The following is a 16,958-nucleotide window of genomic DNA, read 5'->3' as shown; positions in this document are numbered from 1 at the left end:
CTTCAAAGCCCTACTCAGAGCTCACCTCCTCCAGGAGGCCTTCCCAGACTGGGCCCCCTTTTCCTCTGCTTCTCCTTCCCTCCCCATTGCCCTTACTCCCTCCCTCTGCTCTACACCCTTCCCTGCCCCACAGCACTTGTGTATATGTGTACATACGTATTATTCTATTTATTTTATCAATGATGTGTATATCTGTAATTCTATTTATTTATATTGATGCTATTGATGGCTGTCTACTTGTTTTGTTTTATTCTGTTGTCTATCTCCACCCTTCTAGACTGTGAGCCTGTTATTGTTGCCAAATTGTACTTTCCAGCCCTTAGTACAGTGCTCTGCACACAGTAAGCACTCAATATACAATTGACTGGATGAATGAATACAGTTCAGCAACAAATAGAGACAGTCCCTTCCCACAACAGGCTCACAGGCCCTACTTGTTGAGGCTGTGAGGGGGTCCTGAGGGAGGGGACGGTATGAGGAGTAGGGAGGGGTTGAATGGGAGTGACTGAGCGCTTAGTACAATGCTCTGCACACAGTAAGCGCTCAATAAATACCACTGAATGAACGAATGAGTGAGTTAATGGGGGCCAGAGCAGGGGGAGGGGGATGAGGAGTAGACCTGGGACAGGATAACAGGGATGTGGGGGGCGGGGGGGGACAGTGGTTGTGTGGAGGAGTGGGAGTGAGAGGTGCGGTGGGAGGGAAGGACTGGGATGGGCTGACTGGAGCTGGGGGACTGAAGGGTCATGGTGGGGTCAGCGAAATTTAAGCTTAATAGGTGAGGTAAAAGACAGCAATAACTTCTTAATCGGGTGCTACCCTGAGTAGATGGCTGAATTGTTCTTAGGTCCTTGAGAGTGAAGGGGCCAGGGTTTAGGAAAAAACTGGAGCTGGGTTGGTGTGAACACAGGAGAAAACAGCCCCAGTCTTTTGTTGTCCTCAAAAGTTCTTTGTTGTTTAACTTTTTGTGGTTGTTGCCTGGAAACTTGGAAGTCTTTGCTTTAAAGCACTCAGTCACCTTGACCTGTCCTGCCTTATCTCACTACTTTCTTACTCAACCCAACCTGCACACTTTGCTCGTCTAATGTCAACGTACTCACTGTACCTTGATTTCACCTACCTCAAAGCCGACTTTCATTCATTCATTCAATCATATTTATTGAGCACTTACTGTGTGCAGAGCACTGTACTAAACGTTTGAGAAGTCCAAGTTGGCAACATATAGAGACGGTCCCTACCCAACAGCGGGCTCACAGTCTAGAAGAGGGAGACAGACAACAAAACAAAACATATTAACTAAATAGAATAAATATGTACAAATAAAATAAATAAATAGAGTAATAAATATGTACAAACATATATACATATACACAGGTGCTGTGGGGAGGGGAAGGAGGTAAGGCAGGGGGAATGGGGAGGGGGAGGAGGGGGACTTCTCCCCTAAATCCAGCCTCTGTCCTGGAACAACCACACTCTTCATGTCCAACAGATGATCACTCTTCCCACCTTCAAAGCCTTATTAGAAGTATATCTCCTCCAAGGGGTGTTCTCCAACTAAGCCCTCATTTCCTCTTTTCCCATTCCCTTCTGCGTCGCCCTTGCACTTGGATTTGCACTCTTTAGTCATCCCTTTCTCAGCCCCACAGCAATCATGTACATATCCGTAATTTATTTATTTGTATTAATGTCGTCTCCCCCTCTAGACTGTGAGTGAGCTCATTGCGGTCAGGGAGAGTGTCTTCCAACTCTGCTGTGTTGTATTGTATTGTACTTTTAGACTGTGAGCCCACTATTGGGTAGGGACTGTCTCTATATGTTGCCAACTTGTACTTCCCAAGCGCTTAGTACAGTTTAGTACAGTGCTCTGCACACAGTAAGCACTCAATAAATACCATTGATGATGATGATTGTGCTCTCCCAAGTGCTTAGTACAGTGCTCTGCCCACAGTTCAGTAAAGGCTCGTCAGCATCAGCAGCGTCAAGTGTCATAAGCAGCAGCATCTATTACTGAATGTCATCTTCTGTGCGCAGATTTTGTACTAGGCATTTTGGAACAAACAATAAAAATGCAAAACCTGTTTCCTACCTTTGTGGAATTTACAATCAGATGGAGGAAACAGACACAAAAAATTGCCAAATGGACAACAGGTATAGGAGTAAGAGAATACAGTATCTAGTAAGTCAATGAATAACAAATACCCTAGAGATCTGAAAGAGTTGTTGCAGCTTCTTTGGAGGAACTAACTAGTCACTGGGAGAATCTGATATTGTTAGGTCTGGAGTGTACCTTTGAAATGACCTAAGAGGAAGTAATTTAGTTAAATGTACCGTTAAAGAAAACAAAAAGAATTCTATGGAAATATTAAGCTGAAGGCCTTGCTTTATATTAGATCTATGTGATTTGCAAATGCAATAGCCTTAATGACCATATTTACATTGAAATGATTTGCTAATATTTCTATGCAATTCTGTCACCACAACTACAGTAGGTCACTAAGAGCCTTCAGTCATAGAACTGTTAGCTTTTTTCAATTTCTGTTTCAAGCTAAGTGAATAGAAAAAGTAGCGAGAAACATTCCAACTCCCCTGCTATCAAGTTATCGCTCTAACAGAGAAGAAATACTTGCTTTGGGGAAAAAAACAAAATGTAATTGGTTTAGGGTAACAATGAAAGAACAGAGTTTCTCAGGAAGCAGTAAACAGGTGATAGCCTGGTTAATAAGGGAGGGCAAGGGAAAAATCTCTCAGTTACAAAATTGGATTGGGATTGGAGTGGGAAAATCCCTGCAGTATTTCTAAATTTAACTTTTAATTGATAAAGGGTAGGGCTAAAATACACGTAGGCTATGTTACCAGGAAAAAAAAAACAATGACTGATCACTGGCCATTATTTTAGTCTGACCTTGGCATATTGGACCCACAATGAACTGCAGCCTGAGTGAAAAGTTAGTCAGGCTGTTGTTATTGTTGGATTTTCTTTAGTTCAATTCTTTATCCTGACCTAGGCAGGTTTTTAGACCTAATGGCTGAAATTAATTACAGCTTGGTATTGATTGGCTTAATGGGTCAACTCTTCTATAGATGGGGGTGGCTTTTTGCCTTAAAGAGGCAGTTAGTAAAGAATACATTTAAAATAAAATCCAGCTGGGTATAGGGTTTCCCAGGTGTAGGCTAGTAGACAACTTTGGTTTCTTCAGATTTCTTAGTCCCCATTTCTGGATCAAATTTGCAAAATTATTCAGAAATATGTGTCTCTTCTTATGAACACACCCTAAAAACATAATCCTCAGCATAGAACAGTTCCTGATTGAGTCTATCAAAGACATCTCTGCACACCCCCATTTTGTTAATATGTTTTGTTTTGTTGTCTGTCTCCCCCTTCTAGACTGTGAGCCTGTTGTTGGGTAGGGACCGTCTCTTTATGTTGCCAACTTGTACTTCCCAAGCACTTAGTACCGTGCTCTGCACACAGTAAGCGCTCAATAAATACGATTGAATGAATGAATGAATGAATGAACAGCAGACACTGTTATGCCCTAATCGATTTTTTTTATGCCACTCTTGTATGTTGCACTTAGAGAAGCAGTGTGGCTCAGTGGAAAGAGCACAGGCTTTGGAGTCAGAGGTCATGGTTTCAAACCCCTGCTCCGCCAATTGTCAGCTGTGTGTCTTTGGGCAAGTCACTTAACTTCTCTGTGCCTCAGTTACCTCATTTGTAAAATGGGGATTAAGACTGTGAGCCCCAAGTGGGACAACCTGATCACCTTGTAACCTCCCCAGCACTTAGAACAGTGCTTTGCACATAGTAAGTGCTTAATAAATGCCATTATTATTATTATTATGATATTCGTTCTCGCCTGTCCTGCCGTCGACCCCCGGCCCACGTCATCCCCCAGGCCTGGAATGCCTGGAATGCCCTCCCTCTGCCCCTCTTCGTCCTTTCAAGGCCCTACTGAGAGCTCACCTCCTCCAGGAGGCCTTCCCAGACTGAGCCCCTTCCTTCCTCTCCCCCTCGTCCCCCTCTCCATCCCCCTCATCTTACCTCCTTCCCTTCCCCACGGCACCTGTATATATGTATATATGTTTGTACATATTTATTACTCTATTTATTTATCTTGTACATATCTGTTCTATTTATTTTATTTTGTTAGTATGTTTGGTTTTGTTCTCTGTCTCCCCCTTTTAGACTGTGAGCCCACTGTTGGGTAGGGACTGTCTCTATATGTTGCCAACTTGTACTTCCCAAGCGCTTAATACAGTGCTCTGCACACAGTAAGCGCTCAATAAATACGAATGATTGATTGATTGATTGATTGATATCCACTGTGAGAATTACAGGGTCTTTCTTTGCTTTCTGAAGTGAAGCAACCATTTAGACTCTTAGGCAAGCATGTACCACCTAGAACATAAAATGGTATCTAGGTAGCTAGAAAGACAGTTAATTGAAAAATTAGGGAGGGCAACAAGGAATAGGGTCAGATCTTGATTTCTTTCAAATTCACTCTCCAGCTCCACCACTCTGTTAGTGATTAATCCTTGGATGCTATGGGGAATCTCAGAGCATTCGTCTAGAATTTCCACATCAGAATTCACACCTGGGTCTTCTTCTGGTCCCTGGAAGCCAGGCATATGGCATAGTAAGCCCTTTACTTTCCCCTCAGGCGTGTATTGCTTCTCTGTCTCCCCCCCCACCGCCCCCGCACACACCGTGCCCCCTGCCCCTGCACCTCCTGACCCAGGAGTATTACCCTAAAAGTAGCAGAGCTGGGGGAATGTGTATGGTCCATCCTCTCTGCTTGGAGGGTAGGGCTATACCCCTCAACCAAGCAAGACATTTCCTATTTGGTTCTCTTGGAGTGTGACAGGGATAAGGCTGAAGCCCCTTTGCCATTTGAGGGCAGAGAGTCAGTTTCTGGCCATTGGTTCCTCTACCAGGAGGTGAAAGCTGTTTGGAAATTTAGAGGGCTTTCACAGCAGAAAAAAAGCATATCATAAAAAGTATGTTAGTATTGATGAAAATGGCCATTTTATTGTGTTTAAGGTAACATATACTTTGTTCTCAGATCCTAAACTGTGCTCCTTTCAAGAAGTCATTGGTGAGTTATTTGTTGGTTAATAATTTGATAAATATCTCATTGATATGAATATATATATATCTCAATTAGATGTTACTGATTGTTAAGTGAATTCTGGATTCTATGTCCATGTTCTTTTTTTTTTTTTTTGCATGTTTCATTTGATTATCTTTAATGAAAATCTAGACCCTCCCCAAATTGTTATGATCATGAAGAGTTGTCTGGTTTATCCTGGTCATGAGCAAAAGACATAGCCAAGATCACACAGCAAGTCATTGGCAGAGCTGGCAATTAAGTTCTCATTCTTTAATGCCCTCATAATTTCCTGGGCTCAAGAAACATCAATTAATCAATCAGTAGTAACTATTGAACAGCAAATGCGTGTGAAGCACTGTTAGAACAGTGCTTTGCACATAGTAAGTGCTTAATAAATGCCATTAAAAAAAAGTCCTTGGGAGAGTACAATAGAGGCGAAATGTATGATCCATGTCCACAAGGAATTCACAATTACTAGTGATTCCATACCAAATCTGGATCATATTGTGATGACCATATAGAAGGGCTTAGTGTAAATCAATAAACGAGGTGTAAGCAAATTACTGGTAATAATAACAGTGGTATTTTTAAGCACTTACTAAATACGGAGCACTGGGGTAGATACAAGATAAGCAGAACAGATACAGTTCCTGTCCCACGTGGGGCTCACAGTCTGGGGGAAAGAGAAACTGAGAGTTCTGAAGGAACTTGGATGTGAAGAGGAATTGTAGATGTAATGTAATGTATTCCTTACAAAGGGCCCTAGGGTTATCCTGGGAATCAGACTAGTAAATCTCACTTTTGCATCTGATAGATGAATTGAATAAGTAATTAAGTTTAGGATTAGTGACCACTTAGAGAAACTGACCTTGGTGGGGAAAGAAAATGTGGTTTCTGTAAGGAGAAATCATCCTTCACTAATTTGCCAGGGTTCTTTGAAGGGGTCAGCAAACACGTAGATAGAGGGAAAGGAGGGGGGCGAAAAAAATTGGATTTTCAAAAGTCCCTTGGCAAGGTTCCACATGAAAGGCTTTTTAAAAAATGGAATAATCATGGGACTGGAGGGAATGCTCCTTAGTCATGGATAAAAAGAGGCTAAACTATAGGGAGCAAATTCTAGGGAGATGCGGCCATTTTTCAGGATGGAGAAAATGTTTACAGTGAGGTCACCCAGGAATCAGAGATCAGTTCAATTTTGTTTAACATCTTCATAAGTGATCTGGAAGAGGGAGTATGCAGTATAATCTCTAAGTTTGCAGATGACACTCAGCTCTTCTGGGTAGTGAAATGCCATGAAATGGGGAGCAAATGCAGGGAGATCTCAAAACGCTCAGTGAGGGGAATGAAAAATGACATTCCCTTCAGCTTCACTGTAAATGCATGCAGGAAAAATCAGCCAAATTACAGCTACACGAGGGTGGGCTTGGTATACCCAGTTTCAGTCACGACTCAGGAAAGAGGTCTCTGAGTCAGTGTTGACTTTTCAATTCTATTTTCAATGTTCAGCAGTTGCCAGAATGGCTAATTAAATGCTGGTCATTTTCAGGAAAGGGATAGGATACAAAGCAAAAGTCTGTCTTATACTAAAGATCATGCTGGAATAGTGTGTATGCTCTGTTTACGGTCTTCTAGGAAGAACATAATTCAGCTAGAGAAGGCACAGAAAAATGCAGTCGAGCATTGCTCTGGAAATCAGGAGATGTGGGTTTTAGTTCTGCCAGCTTTACCACTGGCTTGCTGGGTGATCTTGAGCAAGTCATTCAAGTGGTGTGGGCAGAAAATATAAGTAAGTTTGAAAGGGGTTGGCATGAGGCACGGATGAGCAGTCCATAATGAAAGGGAAAGTTAGAGATATAGAGAGGAAGAATTAAGGCTGCTGGTTGGTTTTTTATTTTACTTGTACATATCTATTCTATTTATTTTATTTTGTTAATATGTTTGGTTTTGTTCTCTGTCTCCCCCTTCTAGACTGTGAGCCCACAGTTGGGTAGGGACTGTCTCTACATGTTGCCAACTTGTACTTCCCAAGCGCTTAGTACAGTGCTCTGCACACAGTAAGCGCTCAATAAATATGATTGATTGATTGGTTCACCCCTGGACATTAGAATTAATGTATTAATGTCGAGGGCAGTGACCGCTCAGTTACAAACATCAATCAGTCGTATTTCGTGAGCACTTACTGTGTGGAGAGCACTGTACTAAACACTTGGGAGAGTACATTATAATAGATTTGGTAGACGTGTTCCCCACCCACAAGGACTTTACAGCCTAGAGGGGGAGAGACATTAAATTTTGGATATGTACCTATGTGCCTATGTGCCTATATCCCGGCTCTGCCAATTGTCAGCTGTGTGACTTTGGGCAAGTCACTTCACTTCTCTGGGCCTCAGTTACCTCATCTGTAAAATGGGGATTAAGACTGTGAGCCCCCTGTGGGACAACCTGATCACCTTGTAACCTCCCCAGCGCTTAGAACAGTGCTTTGCACATAGTAAGTGCCTAATAAATGCCATTATTATTATTATGTGCTGTGGGGCTGAGGGAGGGGTGAATAAAGGGTACAAATCCAAGTGCAAGGGTGATGCAGAAGGAAGAGGGAGTAGAGGAAATTTGAGCTTAGAGGAGAAAGGCCTCTTGGAGAAGATATGATTTTAATAAGGTTTTGAATTTGGGAAGAGTGATCCTCTGCTGCCCTTGTCACAGACAGGATGCCGAGCCGAATGAACCGTAGGTCTGACCCAGTAATAGCATTTCTTCTGTTCTATGCTTGCTATCTTCCTAACTCACAATGCCCTCCTCTCTTTCTTTGTTCTCAAAAGTGAATCATTTGAAAATCACCAAGATGCAAGGCCATAAAACAGTCCTTTCTAATTGTATTACCAGGTGACTATCTCTATGTACATCTCGGAGTGATTTACTCTCATCTGAATTGTGCAGAGGATTATCTACTAGAAAAGACATCATCACTGGTTTACTCAGTCCTTGCTGGCACCAAAGGGTCCTTTTAATTGCATGTAATTTAGGTCCTAGCTCATTAAATCCTTCATTTAAGTCTGAGTGGTCCCTCCAGCCCTGAAAACATTATAATAAAGGGAGCTAGTGGCCCCCTTTCATTTTTGAGACAAGGCGTGACTCATTTGCATTCAGTCTTGCTGTGAGGGTTCTGACAGGTGGCTGTCACGTAGCACCGAATTGTAATGATGCCAAGAGTGTTTCATAATTATAATTAATAATAAATGCATCTCCCTATGCCCAAAGGCTTCTAGGCCTAAGAGGAAATAGGGCAGAATGGTATCCACTTTTTCAAAGGGAAAATGATCAGCTCTGTAGAAAGGTACTCTGTAAACACAGTGAAACCTAATGGAGGAAATTATCTGTCACTCCCCAGAAAAGTGGCCTTCTGTTAGAGTTCATTGTTAATGTGTGAGTCTAAGAAAATCCGGTCTTTTTAACAAGTACCTTTCAAACAGACGAATTTTCTGAGGCTTTCACTGTATGAAGTATTTTTGCTTTAGCCTACACTTTTGAAACTGTTTCATGGAGCTCAAGTTAGGAAAAATGTTGCTATGTTATCATCAAGTGGAAAGAGCACAGACTTGGGACTCAGAGGACCTAGGTTCTAATTCACCTCTGCTACTTGTTTGCTGTGTGACCTTGGGCAAGTCACTTAACTTCTCTGGGCCTCAGTTCCCTCATCTGCAAAATGGGGATTCAATACCTTTTCTCTCTCCTACTTAGATGGTGAGCCTGTATGGGACCCGATTATCTTGTAGCTCCCCCAGCACTTAATACAGTGTTTAACAAATGCCATTATGATTACTTATTATTATTGTTATTCATAATACTCATAACGATGATAATTTATGTAACACTAATGGTCCCACTAGACTGCAAATTCCTTGAGGGCAGGGATTTATGTCTACCAACTCTCCCAAGTACTCTGTACAGTGCTCTGCACACAGTAAGTGCTCAATAATTACCACTGATTGATTGTGAGAGAGAGAGAGAAGAGACGTAAAACGTGCTCCAGCCCTTACAGTTAGGCCTAGCTAGGCACTGGGGCCCTCCCAGCGTCATACCTGGAGAGTTTCCAGTACTCTACTGGTCACGACTACAGGAGGGAGAGTCAAGCGGAGGCCTACCCATTCCATTCCTAGCTTGGGCAGTGGCTAGTGAGTGGAAAGCAATCTGCTACAAGTCAAAACTCACCTGTGCTGGAGTCGAGGGCAGAGACTCGTTTACTGTGTGGAAGGAGATGATGGGAAACCACTTCAGTATTTTTACCAAGAAAACTCTATGGATACACTACCCGAATAATTGCAGATGGAAGTGGGGCATTCTGGGAGAGATGTGTCTGTGATGTCTCTATGGGCCGGACACGACTCGACAGGATAAGACAACAACAACAACAACAAGGCACTGGGGGGGGAGCAATTTTCCATCTATCTCCACACCCCAGTCACAGTGTATTAGAACACTAAAGCCACATGTCTCTATATGGTTTTCTCCCCAAAGGACTGGGAGCAGGAAGTAGCCTGTTTAGGATTCAGGAGCCGCTGAGTTTCCAGTCAGCAGCTGAGCCCACTGCTTTGGGGATTTCCATGCGGCCCCATCACTGACAAGAACAGGATTAAGAAAGTCCCTGAACCTCTTGGTTTATTTGCCTATAAAATGGGAATCAAGGGACCCCAGTCTCCCTCTTTGTATTTTCCTCTTACTTCCAGTTAGAGGAGTGAATGCTGGGAAAGACACAGCAATTCCACTGCCTCAAAAACAGGATTAAGAAAGTCCCTGAACCTCTTGATTTGCTTGACAATAAAATGAGAATCAATGGACCCCAGTCTCCCTCTTTGTATTTTCCTCTTACTTCCAGTTAGAGGAGTGAATGCTAGAAAAGGCACAGCAATTCCAGTGACTAGAGGGGCTACTGGCTCAAAAGAAAGGCTGAACTTTCTTCTGCACGGATCTACCTGCCAGCACCTCTACCAGGAATAACCAGTGGGTGAGTTCCTCCCCGAAACAAATGTGCCTCCAACTGCACCTGATAACAGATAATCACATCCGGAGGGGCAGTTTCCAGGAATTCAGTGTTTGTTCTCGTGATTTAGCTGCTTGATCTATTCTAGCCACAATCTTCCAAAGGAAATTTCAGTGGAAATTTGAGTAGCTATCCTTGAGACTTTACGTTCTCAGGCTGCATTTCCAGATCCACACTTTTGTGTTTATGGACTTTTGCATTTTTTCTGCAAGCTCTGTCAGTCAGTCAATCAGTCAATTGTATTTATTGAGCGCTTACTGTTTGCAGAGCACATCACAAGTACTTGGGAGAGTTATAACAGATACATTCTCTGTCCACAATGAGCTTACAGTCTAGAGGGAGAGAAAGAAATTAATATAAATGTGAGTGTATTAAGAGGCAGGGTATTGAGAAAGGAATGCTATCTTCCCTTCCTCCCTCTACCAAAGGGGTGCATGTATGAATACCTTACAAGTCCCTACAAGAACCTATCCATTCCACTTGGCGGGAGAACCCTGGACTGATAAATACTTATCACTGAAACCTATCCCAGTTTTGGTCTTGGCTTACCCAGGTCCAGGCATCCAACAATCTTTTCCTAAATGTGCCATGAGAGAGGGGGAGAAAGGTTGAAATCCCAAGGTTGGGGTTTAAATGAGAGCGGGGAGAGTTGTCTGAGAATAACCGGGAGAAAAATGCAGGAATGCTAGACATACAGGGCAGAGAGAGCTAGAGAGACAGGGAGTGAGGGAGGGAAGAGACAGGCATAATAAAATCACTCACACGCATACACTCTACTTCTCCATGACCTCCGCCTCCCAAACACAAAATAAAAGATGTAGCTAATCTAGCTGAATGAGGCCACTGAGCCTCTCCCTCTTCTTCAGTAATTTCCCATTTGCAGATGCAGCCCTGCCTTCAACTCTGCTCTGCTCCTGCTCCGGGAGAGGCTGCTGCCAATAATAGGACTGGTGGGTTTTCTTATTATACGCTTACTATGAGCCAAGGACTGTACTAAGCAATGGGGTAGATACACGGTAATCAGGTCAGACACGGGACCAGTGTCTGTTCTCGTTCTCATTCTCGCCTGTCCCGCCATCGACCCCCGGCCCACGTCCTCCCCCTGGCCTGGAATGCCCTCCCTCCACACATCCACCAAGCTAGCTCTCTTCCTCCCTTCAAAGCCCTACTGAGAGCTCACCTCCTCCAAGAAGCCTTCCCAGACTGAGCCCTCTTTTTCCTCTCCTCCTCCCCATCCCCCCCACCCTACCTCCTTCCCCTCCCCACAGCACCTGTACATATGTTTGTACAGATTTATTACTCTATTTATTTTACTTGTACATATTTACTATTCTATTTATTTTGTTAATGCTGTGCATCCAGCTTTAATTCTATTTGTTCTGACGACTTGACACCTGTCCACATGTTTTGTTTTGTTGTCTGGCTCCCCCTTCTAGACTGTGAGCCCATTGTTGGGTAGGGATCGTCTCTATATGTTGCCAACTTGTACTTCCCAAGCGCTTAGTACAGTGCTCTGCACACGACTGACTGAATGAATGACCTGATGACCCCATGAGTCCCACATGGGGCTCAGAGTCTTAAGGGGAGGGAGAACAGGTATTTAATACCCAATTTACAGATGAGGAAGCTGAGGCATAGAGAAGTTAAGTGACTTACCAAAGGTCACACAGCAGGCAAAAGACAGAGCCGGGAATAGAACCCAAGTCCTCTGTCTCCAGGACCTGTACTTTTTCTGCTAGGCTATGCTGCTACTTGTAATACTCTCATTGTTGCTGGAACATCAGGTGTCTGCCCCCAGGGGTTTCTGGCAATGGGGGGTGAGGGGAGCAGCTCTAGACCAGAGCCCCCAGGAAGAAGACCCCTGCAGCACCATGAATGGCAGCCCCTCCTGGAGTAAGGGCAGGGCTGGCCCCATGGCAGGGAAGCAACATTGGGGAGGCTGGGCTCACTGCCTCAGCTTTCTGTTTCCTGCTGCCTCTGTGGCATGGGTCCTCATGGCAAGGACTGCAGCAAGGAAAGCCAGGACTCCAGAGCAGCCTTCCCTGTCTTCCCTGTCTTCCCTGCCTTCCCTTCTGCTCTCCTTGTTCTTGATGGTCTACTTTAAATCCTGAAATCATTTCTACTAGATCACTGGGCTGCTTCCTGGAGGTTGCCAAATCAATCAGTCAATCAATCAATCGTATTTATTGAGCGCTTAGTGTGTGCAGAGCACTGTACTAAGTGCTTGGGAAGTACAAGTTGGCAACATATGGAGACAGTCCCTACCCAACAGTGGGCTCACAGTCTAGAAGGGGGAGACAGAGAACAAAACCAAACATACTAACAAAATAAAATAGAATAGATATGTACAAGTAAGATAAATAAATAGAGTAATAAATATGTACAAACATATATACATATATACAGGTGCTGTGGGGAAGGGAAGGAGGTAAGATGGGGGGGATAGAGAGGGGGACGAGGGGGAGAGGAAGGAAGGGGTTCAGTCTGGGAAGGCCTCCTGGAGGAATGACCTCAGAAGTGGAGGTCAGCCCCAGGGAAAATGGTGGCAGTCCATGATCAGTGGAAAAAGCTACAGCCTGACCATGCCTTCCACTGCTACTGCTGCTGTCGCCACCGCCGCCTCGACTCTCAAATTCTGGCTATGGCAGAGACCAGGTTCCAAACACAGTCACCACTGCCACTCCCAAAGTCGTCCTGCTGGCATTTGACAGGTGGTAGAATGGGTAGAATTTAGGGACTGCCCTGCCTAAATCAGGACAGTCTGATCAATGGACATCTGAGTTAGACCAGGTCCAATTGAAACCAGAAGGATACCTGAACTGCAGTTCCAAGAAGCATCATCAGCTATGGGGGGTGCATTTGTGAATAGCTGGTGGTCTCCTTGTAGGCTGCTGGAATTTATAATCCCAGAAACCTAGGGAGACAGCTGCACATGTACAAACAAAACACTATCCACCTGGTCCCAACGTAACCTGGGAAGACAGGAAAGGGGAAGGAGTTGGAGACACTCTTCTGAAATGTGACACAGCAATAGAAAAACATCCATTGCTATGCTTCTAGTTTGGAGACAAAGAATGAAGAGACATCAGGCTGCAGGTCTGCTCAAAATTCTATACAATTACAGTTTTTACTTTATCCATTCAAATCCCTATTTTGAAATGGTTTCAGTAGTTTCAGCACCGGGAAAGCATTTGGTATGCTCTTCACATTTTTTCCACACTGCCTTTCCATTTAAGATCAGTTTGGCAACCTGGAGTTAATTTGCCCATATAATTTTTATATCTGTAGAGAGAGGGTTTGAAAGTAAATCCAGCCATCTGTGTACACATTCCCTGCCAAGGGCTCTTCAGAGACCAGTTTTTGGAGGAGTTCGTCAAGGAGAGAGATTGTGACCATCTGCCAATCTTGACCCAAGTGCTTATTGAATTGTGGGCAACTGGATGGTGAAAGAGGACATTTGTGTCTCATGGAGGGTAAGTCTGCTTTCTGGTTGCTGATCTGTAGATATTTGAAGATTTTAAACTTTGATCGACCCTTTCTATGAAAACATCATGCGGTTTTCTTAAACCTAAATATTTGGCCAGTCCAACCTTAAAAATGAGAATCAAATCTCCTATCCCATGAAAGATTTTTACCTACCTACCTTCCCTGCAGAAGCTGCAAAGTATGAAGCTGGTATGCTTTTCAACTCACTCAGCATAAATGGCTACCCACACAGGGGTGAGTGGATAAGAAGCAACACAAGAGGATGGATGAAAACTTGTCTGTATTTTGATCAGAGAAATGTGAAGTGAAAATTAAGTCTCTAAACCCTTCTAGAGCTACATCATCATGATTTTTCAATATCTAAATAGGTACATTGAAATGGACAGTGGAAATTGTTATCCACATAATTTTGATGGAAGTCACATTATGTGAATTATGTGGGGTGAAAGGGGACTTTGGTCCCAAAGATATTTTTTGGCACTGTATACATGTTCATGTTCACCTTAGAAATGTTGCTCAGTCAGTGTCAGCTAGCCACTTGAAAGAGGCCAGGCAAACTTTTAGGATTCCAGACTCAGCTTGGGTCTTGGAGGATCTGGGGATTTGGGAGGTAGATCTTAAAGGGAACAGCATTTGGCATCTAATCGATACAGCAGGAGAGAACAGATGTCATGGTTACACTTTCTGTAGGAGAAACATCCACACTGTCCGACCATCATCTTGTGGCCAACAGAATGAGGTTTGAGCTGGCACCGTCATGGTACTACCATAGTCAAACCCCTTTAAAGAAGTTCAATGATCAAGCTTTTCTAGCTACTGAACATCATGAACTAGCCAAAATAACGATTTGCTCTCATACTCTGACAGCCCAGATCTTGAGACAGCATGGTTGATATTCAAGGAATTCATGTAGAATATGTCTGCAGACACCCTCGGCTTTATCCCCAAGACAGTAGATCAAAATTGGTTCAACAAAAATGCTGAAGACAATGTCTAGTCAACATCAAGCATGGATCAATGACGGGAGCTCTGCTCCAAAATGTGACCTAGCAGCACACCAGGCAGTGGGGAAAAGGCCCAGTGTACCAGATGAAGAAGTGGTGGATGGTAAAGGCTGAGAAGTTGCAGGCAGAAGCTGACCATGAAAACAGCAAGAAGTTTTTGGAAAATGCTCTAGGCAGTTCATTCATTCAATCGTATTTATTGAGTGCTTACTGTGTGCAGAGCACTGTACTAAACCATGGGGAGAGTACCATACAATAGAGTTGATAGACATGATCCCTGTCCTCAAGAAGCTTTTGACCTAATCCCTCACTGACCATCACCTTCAACCTCTCACTCCCAGATGGCTCCTTCCCCTCTGCCTTCAAACGTGTCCCCATCTAACCTATCCTCCAAAAAAAACCCCTCTGCACCTCCCTGCACCCATCTATTTCACAGATGAGGTAAGTTAGGCACAGATCCCAGTACATAGATGATGTAGAAGGGAAAGCAAACTGGAGAAAAGAGGACTTGATCGGGGAAGACCTCTTGGAGGAGACATCATGATACCGTTATATGGCTGTGAGGCATGGGCATCTTACACACATCATATAAAACAACTAGACCAATTCCATATGAGCTTTCTAAGGTGGCTAGCCAGAAAAAAAAATGGCAAGACCACCATCCCAAATGCTGTGGTCCTACAGTGTTGTGGTATCACAGACAATGAGGCGATGACAATCAGAGCTCAGCTGTTATGACACAGTCACCTGGCATGATAAGGAAAAAAAGATGCCCAAGATAAATTTTTATAGAGATTTCAGCACTGGATGACACTAAAGCAAACTCTAAACATACTTCCTTGACACTAGTGCTTAGGAACATGGGGCACGAGACAGAGACTCTAGGACTCAGATCTGCTGTTTATTGAGGACAAAAGTATTGAGAAATGTGCTAGGTGAAATGCGGTTTTAAGTGCTGCTGGAGAAGCAGTGTGGTCAAGTGGATAGAGCACGGGTCTGGGATTTAGAAGAAGCTGGGTTCTAATCCCAGCTCCGCTAATTGTCTGCTGTGTGACCTTGGGCAAGTCACTTCACTTCTCTGTACCTCAGTTACCTATCTGTAGAATGGGGTTTAAGACTGTGAGCCCCATGTGGGACAGGGACTGTGTCCAACCTGATTACTTTGTATCTACCCCAGCTCTTAGAACAGGTCCTGGCACACAGTAAGCGCTAACAAACACCATTAAAAAAGTGCCAATTTTCACATGGATGCTCTGCAGCCGATCATATCATTCCTGCCTTGTTGTCTATGTTCACCTCACAACTCTACAGAACTGGAAGGACTGAGGCTCACATTTATTTTGACTGCAGACTCCATCACTGTCTTAAAAGGAGCAGGATTGGAGAGATGCCTAAGGGGGTGGGAAAGTCTTCTTCCCATCACAGTCTTTCACCCACCTTACCCAACCACGCACCCATTTTCTCTTCACTCAGGGCCCATTCACGCTCTCTTTCAACACACACATGATTTTATCCTCCAGGTTTAAGGAATGTGGAACAATGTTCACCACCATTCAGCCTTGGGCCTATTTTTTTCATTTAAATTGGTTGTTAAAGTTGTTAGTTGTGATTTTGATCATCTCAGTACAAATATTTCAATATAAAACATGGAAAGACATCACCAACACCAAGTAAGAGGAGGCAGAACTTAGTACTTCCATTCCATTTATCAGAACTTTCGGAGAATATTGTAAAACTGTAGCAAATGCAAGTACTTCTCACCTTACTCCCATTATCATCACTATGCTGATGACTCACTCCCAAATTTAAATCCCAGGCTTGACGTCTCACCTGCTCTAAAACACGTCCTCCTCTTGCCTTAAGGACAGTTTCATCTAGAGTACTGTGGACACCTTAAACTTAGAACAGCCAAAAAGTGAACTTTTCACCTTCTCTCATATCTTCCATACTTTTCTGCCGACACCTCAAACTAAACATGCACAAAATTGAGCTCATCTTCCCTCACAAAGGTACTCTCCCCCATGACTTTTCCACCACTGTTGACAACACCACTACCCTCCCCGTGTCCCAAGCCTGCAACCTTGGCATTATCTATGACTCATCCATCTCCTTCAACAGAAATACTCAGCCAGTCCCCAAATTCTGTAGGTTATATCGTCACAACATCTCCAAAATCTGTCCCTTTCACTCCAACCAAACTACTACGACACTGGTCCAAGGCCTTGTCATAACCCGTCTTAAATACTGTATTAGCTTCCTCTACACTACAAGGTCATTGTGGGCAGGGAATGTGCCTACCAACTCTGTTGTATTGTACTC

The 16,958-nt window shown here is 43.7% G+C and overlaps 1 non-coding gene across 1 annotated transcript; it reads left to right on the top strand.

Moving 5' to 3' along the window:
* The first annotated feature begins 9,172 nt into the window (after positions 1 to 9,172).
* On the top strand, positions 9,173 to 9,310 carry LOC119948383. The gene has a single exon (XR_005456782.1). It is a non-coding gene; the product is annotated as a small nucleolar RNA SNORA7 (small nucleolar RNA).
* Positions 9,311 to 16,958: the final 7,648 nt, after the last annotated feature.

This window comes from Tachyglossus aculeatus, chromosome X4 (assembly GCF_015852505.1).
Source record: "Tachyglossus aculeatus isolate mTacAcu1 chromosome X4, mTacAcu1.pri, whole genome shotgun sequence".
Classification (NCBI taxonomy): Eukaryota; Metazoa; Chordata; class Mammalia; order Monotremata; family Tachyglossidae; genus Tachyglossus; species Tachyglossus aculeatus.
The sequence above is the reverse complement of the archived record's forward strand: the minus strand, read 5'-3'. Positions and strand labels throughout refer to the sequence as shown.